Below are 9,242 nucleotides of genomic sequence, written 5' to 3' on the forward strand. Positions count from 1 at the left end.
TCTCTGCAGATAGTTTCTTTATTTCTTCTGTCTTTACACTCCATAGAGATAAATTATGGAGCTATATTACTAATATATGTATCTAGTATGATAAAATTTTCTCTCATTTGGGATAAATATATCAAATATACAAGTTAATACTAGATATGGACCCAAACATCAGATTCATTGCCCCTATTCCTGAATTTTGTAGAACTTCAGGTGCAGATCAATAGATGGATCTGAACTTTGTGGGGCCTTCTAACAGGGGGGGCTTGGGGGGGCCAGTCAGCCTAGTGGTTGAAGCGCTTGACTTCCTGCCCCCTGCTTCTGTGGTCAAGGTGACTGAATTTTTACAGGGGGTTGGGTAAGAGATCTTAGGCCTTCCCCCTCCACTGGGCTGCAGCCCAAGGGCCGGTGTAAATCAACCCCTGACCAGGGGAGCTCCCAGCAGGGAGTCTATGTCCACTGCCTGGGCTACTTTTTATTGTTGCCCTTCCGTTTGGGGAATGGCCCTTGTAGTCCAAGTTCCTGTGGTGACTTGTCTTTAGTAGTGCTTCCTCATGGACCTATGGCATGGTCCCAGGTTTCTCCAGGAAGGGCAGCCATAAGTTTGGCAGGGTCAGATGCCCACAAAGTCTCTGGGCTTTGGTCATCCGGGTTCTTAGGCCAGGTGCTTCTAGGCCTCTTTCTCTGTCTTTTTTGGCCAGGAAGACAATGCTTGGTTCCTGGTGGCTGCCTCAGCTGTCAGGATAGTGATCTTTCCTTCAGGGAGGGAAGCAGCTAGCTCCTGCCTCTTTGCCAGTCAGCCCTGACTGAGCCAGGCTCCCTCCTTTTCTTTCCCCTCCAGGCCTGACATTGGCTGCAGGCATAATGGAATGAAGCTAGCTGGGCCCAAAGGCTCTCCTTAATCCCTCCTGTGATGGTGAGCAGTTTCTCTGCTTTACCACAGGCCTCTTTCTATAACAGGCTGATCCACATCACCAAATCAAAACACATCTTCATTTTGAAAAATTTGTATTTGGATTCAAATCCAGAACTCAAATTTACAACTCATCTCTAATTAATATACAAATATTATGGCTGGGGTCATTGAGTATTATTATCCTTCATCCAGAAGATCCTAGAACTAAGGCAGCACAAGCATGTTACGTGCTGCCTGGGTCAACTGGGACAAGAGCTCTGGTTTAATGGCCAGGGATGGGTGACAGGTGGGCTCTGGGTCCACTGCTCTATCTTGAAATGTACCATTCAGCCACCTATCTCTCCCACTGGAAAACTGGATTGACCTACGGTCTAAGGAGTCCGACTGATTGGGGAGGTGGACAGGGCTGCTTTGGTGCCTTTCACTTCAAAGAAGGGTGCTGGTGCTCAACCAGCTGGTCCTATCCATGTTCTGTTATTGGTTCAACACCCTCAGCTTGCCCCTGTACCTGGCCAGCAGGGGTTGCACAGGGTCTCTGTGGGTGATCTGAGCTCCCCCCTGGGGGAGAGCAGACAGGGCGCAGTCTGCATCTGCAGCCAAGTCCATGCCTTCCACTTCCAGGCCTCGCAGAGACTGCTTTACAGTGCCAGTAGTCTAGAACAGAATGTGCTGGTCCACACCTTCCTCCACCACCTCCAAGGGTCTGATATAACTGGCAGCTCTTTTATCTCCACATAAGAGACCTCCCGCAAGACCTCTCTGGGCTGCTGGTCTTCTACCATGACCTCCTTAGGATCTGAAAACTAGTTTCCACGATCAGGTCCATATTGGCCACAGACGAGGATTACCTCCTATCAGAACCCCTGCTACACAATCCACACTTTAGTCTGCAGGTGGCAGAGTCCCCCTTGGTGCACTAGAGAATGGTCCTGCCTGACTCCACCAGAGTCGGAGAGATATGGTCAGAGGGACTGGGTGGGTCCTGTAGGAAGGCGCAGTGGTCTTCCTCTGAGCCTGGGCCCGCGGAAGGGCTGCAGGCACCCAATCAGACTCTAGACTTGATGGCAGCCCAGTCTGCCTGGCAACCAGGCCGCTGGGCCCCGATAGGTCCTGCCGGGCGGCCAACCCGACAGCAGGGGGGCGGCGCCTTAGGGAGGGCGGCAGCCATAAAGAGCAGGCCCTGCAGCTCAGAAGGAGGAAGGCTGCCGGCGGAGACAGACGCACTGCCTCGCCGGCTGCAGTGAGGGGCCGAACCACGCCAGACCTCCGCCTCAGGTAACCCTCTCCCGGCCTTGCGGCCCCCGGGGCAACCCTGGCTACCCGCCTCTAAGGCCTGGGTTGGGCCTCCGGGCCACCTGGACTGGCTGAGGCCTACAGGTCCGAAGCGCTGGGCCCAGCCTCAGGCCTGCAGCGGCTGGGACGAGCCCCCTGAACCGGAGAGCTGGGAGTTCCGCCCAGAAGCTGGTCCGGACCTGGAGGAGCTGCCGGACGCCCAACCCCTGGAGGCAGGATCCGACCTGGAGGAGTTGCCGGAGACTGAACCGTACCCCCAGCCCTGCGATCTGGAGGAGCTGCCCCTCGCTGAGGAGCTTCCCAACCTACCCCCCGTGGATGCAGAAGGACTGACGGGCCTACCCCATGCGGTGTACCCCGACGACCCAGAGGAACCGATGGACATAGGTATCGGGGAACCCGGGGAGGAAGGAGCCCAGGGACAGCCAGAGGCGTGGATGTACTAGGGGTAATGCCCGCCGGCGTGTTGCGGCAGGAGCCCCGCTGACTGAGTGGCAACCCCCGTGCCACTGCCAGGGCCCTGGGCTGGGACGCAGTGGTGTTGGGTGGGCCTGCGTCCCCCTCCCCTTCCCCCGGATCCTTGCCAATCCCCAAAAGGGAAATAGTCTCTACCACCCGCTGGACTCGAGCCCACTGCTCCTTGCTCGCCCGCCCTGCCTGGGGGCCGGGGCGAAAGACTCCTTGCTCGCCCGCCCTGCCTGGGGGCCGGGGCGAAAGACTCCTTGCTCGCCCGCCCTGCCTGGGGGCCGGGGCGAAAGACTCCTTGCTCGCCCGCCCTGCCTGGGGGCCGGGGCGAAAGACTCCTTGCTCGCCCGCCCTGCCTGGGGGCCGGGGCGAAAGACTGAAAGACTAACATTCCCCTGTTGAGTAGGAAGGCGCAGTGGCCTTCCTCTGAGCCGGGGCCCGCGGAAGGGCCGCCAGGACTGGACCGGACAGGAGCCCGTCCTACAGTCCCAAGGCGCTTGGCTAGCCCATAGGGCTACCACCCCTGTGCATCCTCTGTCGTACTCCAGGAGCAACCTTGCCTCCTGCTTCTCTTGCCTTCTTTGAGAGGGTTCTGCAAGGGAGTGCTCCCCACCCATCCTTTACCTCTAGCCCTCTGGAACTTGTCATTGGGCCTATGCCCCACAAGCCTCCTTGGACACTGGTGACATGGCACCTGAGTCGGCTGCACAATATCCAGCCAGTCTGCCTTTGAACCATGCCAGAGATAATCTGTATACACTTGTGTTTTACACCATCCATTTCCTCGCCCTCGTATCCTGCCCTGACACCAAGTGGAAGGACCTGCTACCACCTGAGGAAAGTGAGGGACTCTGATGGACCAGCCTGTACTTCACTCTGGTTTGACGACCTGTGGGGGACATTAGTTGGCAGCTCCTTTATGGAGCTATAAGCATGCACGTGTATCTGCTACAGTTCACAAACTGTTGACACCCCTTCTGTGGTGAAAAGGAGACTCTGGAGCACATTATATAGGGTGCATCAGGTTGCAGCCCCTCTTATGGTGCCACCAGAACCTCTTATTGAGGTTCTCCCCATCACCTCCTCATTTATGCACACCCTATCCGTGGCCCCATAAAGTTGCAAGACCTTGTCATCAACTTTCTCTTGGTGCTGGCCAAGATGGCCATCCAATATTCCAGGAGAAAGAAACTGGATGGGGATTGCTCTAGGATTGGGGGTCTATTTCTGATCCTTTATCCAATCAGGCCTCCAGAGAGAGCTCCTCTGGGCAGTGTCCAATGACTCCTTAGATGCCTTTGAGGAGGAATGAGTGCTACCAGGAATCCTCTGCCTGGTGTCCCCATCTGGAACCCTGATTTTCAATCTTTGACCTCATTCCTGTCTCTGTTTTATTAATTTGTTGTCCCCAGAATTTAGTTGTGGCCTGGGTCTAATGGCTCCTCTCCCTCAGTTTGAGAGGGTGGGCCTCTAGCTTTGGATGGGCCTAGACCCAGCTGCCCAGTACTTATAAATAATGCAAGCATGTTAAGTGCAGACTATTGTTTTAAAATGGCAATGACAACCACAGAGAGAAAATGTGGTTACCCAGTATAAGATATAAAACCTTGGGGATAAATCACAGTACTCTGGAAATGACATCAATGTTAGTAGGGCTCTGAGCTACAATACAAGCATTATGCTGTACTCAGGTCTTTCAATCTCTGTTTGATTGTTAAGCATTCTCAAAATAAATCCTGTTGTTCTTGTACTCAGATACCTTGAATAAATTACTACACTCATTATCCATTATTCAGAAGCGAAAGTGACAAACAGTCACAAATCTTTCTGTAGACAACCAAAATTATCTGTGGGCATCACACACTACTAGAATATAGAAAGCCTCTGGGTTGGTTTTCCCATACAGGCCATGATTCAGCAAAGCACTTAAGCCCATCTCTATTCAGAAAAGCACAAACTTAAACACATGCTTACACTTAAGCATTTGTTTAAATGCTTTGCTGAGTCAGGGCCAAAGTTCTGAGCAGACTTTAACCTCTTTGCTTTTTGATGGGAATGCACTTCTTATGTGGCACTCGTGTTTGACTGAACTTGTGAGATTTCCACCATTCCATTGGTTGTTATTTGTAGCGGAAATCTTGCGACAACAGCTCACCAGATTTGTGTGTCTATGAATCTAACCATATCCCTGATTTGGCCTCAAGCCGAAATACTAAGCCTCATCTGAAACCTCATCCAGATCTGTATCTGAACACATCACCGCCTCATCTTGGATAATAAAATATAGAGATTGAATTATCCTTTAACCCAGAGAGGTGGTTCATCTAAGACAGGGTTGAGGTACATGTGGGATACTGTTTTATGGACAAACGATTAATCTATCTCCAGGGCTGTCATGACTGCATCTTTCAACAGCACTACATTCCTTAAAAAAAATTGTACTGCTAGCCTTAGACTCAACATGATAAATGTGAAATACACCTCAAAAGATTTAGTTTTAATTTAGGTTAATTTCTAACTCTAATGTCATTGTAAGTCTGAAATTCCCTAAGATGTATTCAAACTATTGCTAACACAAGTAACTTTTGCTAGGGGCTGGAACAGTGTTTGCAGTTTTTCTTCAAGCTACTACACCTCAACCCTTTTCCTCATGTGAACCTTGTTTTATTTTTCTCAGTGAAGAGAACTGCAACTGCCTTAACTGCTTCTTCCTTTTCTTTAGAAGGAGAATAAATGAAAGGGTGAATCTGCATTCTAGTCACACCATATCTCCTTGCTTCATTCTTTATTCTTCTTCTGAGCAGCTAAGATGGGGATGGCGCTAAATGTCTGCATTCCCATTTCTGAGGACATACTGAGCATCACTTCAGGTGATGTGTCTTTTATTCTGAGAGGTAAAATTAAAGCCAAATGATAAAAATTTGTATTTAACACAGTCAAAATGAGTTGACAATTGTTATGGAAACCTTCTGTTCTAACCTTTGCTTCTAGCACAGCAAGTAAGGCACTTGTCTCCTTCACAAGTACAAAGCTATGCACTCAAAACTTGCTTATAGTACTTTGTAGTTCCTGGAAATTTCAAAGCAAATCGTAGCCAAGAAAGAAAGAAAAGAAGAAGAAGAAAAAGCAAATGTGTTACTATGAATCTGATTATCATGCTCTTATTAATTAACCATTATTAATGGTGAATTCACTCGGGCAATGTAAGAAAATCCCTGATCCTTTGCCCTGCTCCTAAACTGAACTGATACCTTCATTACAGTTCTTGTAAATTCTGTCTAGCCTCTGTCGCACTCTCTACCTACTCTTTTCCTTCTGTCACATCTTTTAAGGTGAGGAACCAGCAGGCTTTTTTACTGTTGTGTACAACAGACTTCCCAGTTTCTATATGTCATGGTGTCTCTGACAGGAACCCTGAAGTGTGTGAGACTTCCCATTCTGGGATTTCTTGACAGAAGTTTGATTTATTATGGACTGATTGAGAGACTGCATAACTGAACATCTCTGAACCCTCAATTTTTTGCACTTGGAAAAAGCATGTGCAGTCTTACATGAATGCGTATCCTATATTTTATTATATTTTCATGATAAGTCTTAAGTTCTATTCCTCACAGTGGAAGTATGAGCCTTGACTAATTCCTATATATATGGCTCATTAATTCTCTAGAGCTTTAATTTAAAATTTACATTCCAAAAGTCACAAGCTTTTTACTACTGTCTATTTAGTCTGGCATCACTTTACTAATATCTTCTTAATGTGACATCAACTACTAAACAGCAATAAAGGTGTTAAAAATCCCCATCTTATATAATTTCATTACTGGGTTTAATATATTAGAGGGTTTTTTGTCTTTCCTATATCTTTGGCTTGAAACATTGGTTTGTCCTGAGAATTGCCAAGTTGACTGAAAGGAAAGGAAAATGGACCTGCAATGTTTGAAGAAAACTTATCAACATGTTTTTGAATCATAGGAAATTTAACCTGATTTGAAAATGACCTTTGTCTAACATTTCATTGTCTCTTTCTAGCCTAGCTCACCTGCTTTTCACTACACCTTTAAGCTTTCCATGTAGTTAAATCTCCATGAAGATTCACTCACCATCTATATTTGAAGAAAATATTTGAAGAAATTTGAATATTTGAAGAAATATTTAGGCAAAATTATTAATATTTTGTGTGTGTTGATAATTTGGTGTCCAAAGTTCCTCCCATTGATTTCAATACGAACTATGGTCCTGCTCATGCCTCCATGAATATCAACGGGGACTGTTGCCATTGACTTAAGTGGTAGCATGACTGACCACACTAGCAGTGAAGACACAGTAACTCAGGTTAGCAGCTTGTGTTACAGCAGTACCGCTTAGAGGACTTGGAGGTGTGGGTGGCCTAACAGTGAGTACACCTGACTTCTAGCCCCTTGTCTCAGGGGAGATGCCTGGTTCCTGACCTTAGGACAGGAGTGTTTTGGCCTCTATCTGCATCTGGACCTTTGCCATTAAGAGAGCTGTTGGGATTCCCTCTGAGACTTTCCTCTTGGCTTATCCAGAGCACCTTATGCATTTCAGGGACAACACTTCATCCAGTTCTCCGGGATCCAAAACACTCAGTTTGACTCGAGGTCATCACGCAGGATACTTTATTAGGTCTGTAATAGCTCTTTGCCCATGCTGGCCAGGCCCAGTTGCAGGGAGTTGGGTGCAGGGTTATACCACAATTCTAGTTCAGGTCACACACATACCTAGCTACTAATAGCCATACTTCTTGCATGTAAAGACCAATTGCTTTGCAGATTGCATGCCTACCAATCTCTTTTGCAGATTCTGTAAAGCAAGCTTATCTGTTGAGGGTGTTTCTGCCTACTTTACTATAACACACCCACAATAGTTAGTTTCTCTCTCCCTTATTTACTATCAACATATTCACAATATTTTTATAAGTTCACAACAAGCTCGAAGTTGGTCCAGTACAAGATATTACCTCACCCACCTTGTCTCTCTAATATTCACAATAGTTATTTGTTTCACCAATTATTTCTCTGAGCTTGTTCAGCAGTTATTTGTTCAGGCATGTCTTGTTTTAATATGGGTTTGCTCATGTCAGCTAAGCCAGCCCTACAGGGGCATGGTAGAGGGGAGTCAGGCACTGAGTCCCAGCCAAGGACCTGCAGAGATCAGGGGTGCTGGAACAATTTTTATAGTGGGGGTACTGAGAGTCATTGAACCACACTGTAAACCCTGTATATAATGGAAACCATGTCAAGCCAGGGGGTGTGGAAGCACCCCTAATTGCAGCTCCTATTGCAGAGAGCCCAAATCTGCCACTCTCGGCTACTTTCTATCTACGCGCTCCGCCAGTTTGTGGCATGGCCCTTATAGCCCAAACAATCAATAGCTTCCCAAAAATGTCCAAATGAGCACAGCCCACCCTACAGGGCCTGATGATTTTCAAAGGGGGTGGTGTTTGAAGAACTTTGAAGAAGGTCTTATTCATTCTGTGGTCTGCTTTCAGACTCAACCTTCTGCCTGGCTTCCCAGAGATGAGATTCATTTCTCCTGCAGCCTGTCCACCACCCTTTGCCTGAGCTTCTGGAGCTCTTTTTAACTTGTTCCCCCACCAGAGCATGCCCAGAAGGGTGGGGCTACGTAGGCCCAGTATTGCCTTTTAAGCCCTTCAGGCCTAGTGTGAGATTTGTGTTCCCCATCACAGGGCCTCAGTCATGGATCAGGATCCCACTGTGCTAGACACAGAACAAAGACACAATCTCTTTCCTAAAGCCTTCACAATCAAAGATTCTCCTTTTACTTAATTTTTTTCTAAATTGCAGTCAGACAATAGCAGGTAACGTGCTTTTTCCCCCCCCCCCACCCTTTTTAGTCAATGAGAGTTTTTCCATTGATTTCAATAACCTTTGCATCAGACTCCTACAAGAAAGTCCCATTGACCTCAATGGACTTTGAACAAAGCCCTGTGTATGTACAGTGCGAGCAAGTTATCTCCTATTGTCTAATTGCACCTTAGAAAAAACCAAAGATTCTCTTTTAAGGGCTTTGGGGCAAGGACTGTCTTTGTGTGTTTGTATAGTGTTAGCACAGTGGGGTCCTAATCCATGACTGGGGCCCTTAGGTGCTACTGCAGTACAAATACAATGGCATAACTGAGGAACAAAATTTAAGTGACTTGCCAAAGGATACATAGGAAGTTGGTGGCAGAACCAGAATTAGAACCCTGATCTGGTATGCCCATTCCTCATTCACTAAGGCACAGTGTCTGTCATTCAAGTTTCAGATATCGGTACTTGTTAAGCCAGTTGTAAAGCTGAGTTAATGATACTGACTTGAGTTTGTAGAGTGCTTTGAGATCTGCAGATGAAAAACATTGCAGTATGAATGACACATTAATAGGTAAATTTTTAGCTTACTTTAGCAGTGCTTTTCCATCTGCTGAGCTGGACATGTATGTGGCTAAGTTAGCCACATAGTGATTGTACATATATTGTCAGAGGCATATTGAACAAGGCAGAGTTCATCAGGAGCCATTATTGAATTTGGTCAGCACTACTCACTTCTCTAATTTAACAAG

This window comes from Emydura macquarii, unplaced genomic scaffold, assembly GCF_026122565.2.
Source record: "Emydura macquarii macquarii isolate MOO-44397 ecotype Brisbane River unplaced genomic scaffold, CSIRO-AGI_Emac_v2 contig_2897, whole genome shotgun sequence".
NCBI lineage: Eukaryota > Metazoa > Chordata > Testudines > Chelidae > Emydura > Emydura macquarii.